The sequence below is a fragment of the Arachis hypogaea genome, chromosome 2 (genome assembly GCF_003086295.3).
Source record: "Arachis hypogaea cultivar Tifrunner chromosome 2, arahy.Tifrunner.gnm2.J5K5, whole genome shotgun sequence".
NCBI lineage: Eukaryota > Viridiplantae > Streptophyta > Magnoliopsida > Fabales > Fabaceae > Arachis > Arachis hypogaea.
Window position 1 is genome coordinate 30249940 of NC_092037.1, and position 2675 is coordinate 30252614.

A 2675-nucleotide genomic window follows, 5' to 3' on the forward strand; every position below is an offset into this window, starting at 1 on the left:
ACGCCGGGCTGGTGCCCATTTCTGGCGTTTAACGCCAGCTTCTTGCCCCTTTCTGGCGTTTAACGCCAGTCTGGTGCCCCTTTCTGGCGTTAAACGCCCAGAATGGTACCAGACTGGGCGTTGAACGCCCAACAGCTAACCTCACTGGCGTTTAAACGCCAGTGGGTGCGTCCTCCAGGGTGTGCTGTTTTTCTTCCTATTTTTCATTCTGTTTTTGCTTTTTTCATTGATTTTGTGACTTCTTATGATCATCAACCTACAAAAAAGAGAAAATAACAAAATAAAATAGATAAAATATAACATTGGGTTGCCTCCCAACAAGCGCTTCTTTAATGTCAATAGCTTGACAGAGGACTCTCATGGAGCCTCAGAAATGCTCAGGGCCATGTTGGAACCTCCCAACACCAAACTTAGAGTGTGAATGTGGGGGTTCAACACCAAACTTAGAATTTGGTTGTGGCCTCCCAACACCAAACTTAGAGTTTGACTGTGGGGGCTCTGTTTGGCTCTGTTTTGAGAGGAGCTCTTCATGCTTCCTCTCCATGGTGACAAAGGGATATCCTTGGGCTTTGAACACCAAGGATTCTGCATTCACTTGAATGATCAACTCTCCTCTATCAACATCAATCACAGCCTTTGCTGTGGCTAGGAAGGGTCTGCCAAGGATGATGGATTCATCCATGCACTGCCCAGTCTCTAAGACTATGAAATCAGTAGGGATGTAATGGTCTTCAACTTTAACCAGAACATCCTCTACAAGTCCATGGACTTGTTTTCTTGAATTGTCTGCCATCTCTAGTGAGATTTTTACAGCTTGCACCTCAGAGATCCCTAACTTCTCCATTACAGAGAGAGGCATGAGGTTTACGCTTGACCCTAAGTCACACAAGGCCTTCTTGAAGGTCATGGTGCCTATGGTACAAGGTATTGAAAACTTCCCAGGATCCTGTCTCTTTTGAGGCAGTTTCTACCTAGACACGTTATCCAGTTCCTTGGTGAGCAAAGGGGGTTCATCCTCCCAAGTCTCATTTCCAAATAACTTGTCATTTAGCTTCATGATTGCTCCAAGGTATTTAGCAACTTGCTCCTCAGTGACATACTCATCCTCTTCAGAGGAAGAATACTCATCAGAGCTCATGAATGGCAGAAGTAAGTCCAATGGAATCTCTATGGTCTCAGTTTGAGCCTCAGATTCCCATGGTTCCTCATTGGGGAACTCATTGGAGGCCAGTGGACGCCCAGTGAGGCCTTCCTCAGTGGCGTTCACTGCCTCTTCTTCCTCCCAAAATTCGGCCATGTTGATGGCCTTGCACTCTCCTTTTGGATTTTCTTCTGTATTACTTGGAAGAGTACTAGGAGGGAGTTCAGTAATTTTCTTGCTCAGCTGACCCACTTGTCCTTCCAAGTTTCTAATGGAGGACCTTGTTTCAGTCATGAAACTTTGAGTGGTTTTGATCAGATCAGAGACCATGGTTGCTAAGTCAGAGGTATTCTTCTCTGTCTGTTGCTGAGAAGATGATGGAAAAGGCTTGCTATTGCTAAACCTGTTTCTTCCACCATTATTGTTGTTGAAACCTTGTTGAGGTCTCTGTTGATCCTTCCATGAAAAATTTGGATGGTTTCTCCATGAAGGATTATAGGTGTTTCCATAGGGTTCTCCCATGTAATTCACCTCTTCTATTGAAGGATTCTCAGGATCATAAGCTTCTTCCTCAGATGAAGCTTCCTTAGTACTGCTTGGTGCATTTTGCATTCCAGACAGACTTTGAGAAATCATATTGACTTGTTGGGTCAATATCTTGTTCTGAGCCAATATGGCATTCAGAGTGTCAATCTCAAGAACTCCTTTCTTCTGACTAGTCCCATTGTTCACAGGATTTCTTTCAGAAGTGTACATGAATTGGTTATTTGCAACCATTTCAAGCAATTCTTGAGCCTCTGTAGGCGTCTTCTTCAGATGAAGAGATCCTCCAGCCGAGCTATCCAAAGATATCTTGGACAGTTCAGAGAGACCATCATAGAAAATACCTATGATGCTCCATTCAGAAAGCATATCAGAAGGGCACTTTCTGATTAATTGTTTGTATCTTTCCCAAGCTTCATAGAGGGATTCTCCTTCCTTCTGTCTGAAGGTTTGGACTTCCACTCTAAGCTTACTCAATTTTTGAGGTGGAAAGAACTTTGCCAAGAAGGCATTGACTAGCTTTTCCCAAGAGTCCAGGCTTTCTTTAGGTTGAGAATCCAACCATGTTCTAGCTCTGTCCCTTACAGCAAAGGGGAATAGCATAAGTCTGTAGACCTCAGGGTCAACCCCATTAGTCTTGACTGTGTCACAGATTTGCAAGAATTCAGCTAAAAACTGATGAGGATCTTCCAATGGAAGTCCATGGAACTTGCAATTCTGTTGCATTAGAGAAACTAATTGAGGCTTAAGCTCAAAGTTGTTTGCTCCAATGGCAGGGATAGAGATGCTTCTCCCATAGAAGTCGGGAGTAGGTGCAGTAAAGTCACTCAGCACCTTCCTTGCATTGTTGGCATTGTTGTTTTCAGCTGCCATGTGTTCTTCTCCTTTGAAGAATTCGGTCAGGTCCTCTAAAGAGAGTTGTGCTTTGGCTTCTCTTAGCTTTCTCTTCAAGGTCCTTTCAGGTTCAGGATCAGCCTCAACAAGAATGCCT

General features: G+C 43.9%; 1 non-coding gene across 1 annotated transcript; it reads left to right on the forward strand.

Moving 5' to 3' along the window:
* Window positions 1-2047: 2047 nt before the first annotated feature.
* On the forward strand, window positions 2048-2155 carry LOC112766028 (small nucleolar RNA R71). Its single transcript, XR_003184064.1, has one exon. It is a non-coding gene; the product is annotated as a small nucleolar RNA R71 (small nucleolar RNA).
* Window positions 2156-2675: the final 520 nt, after the last annotated feature.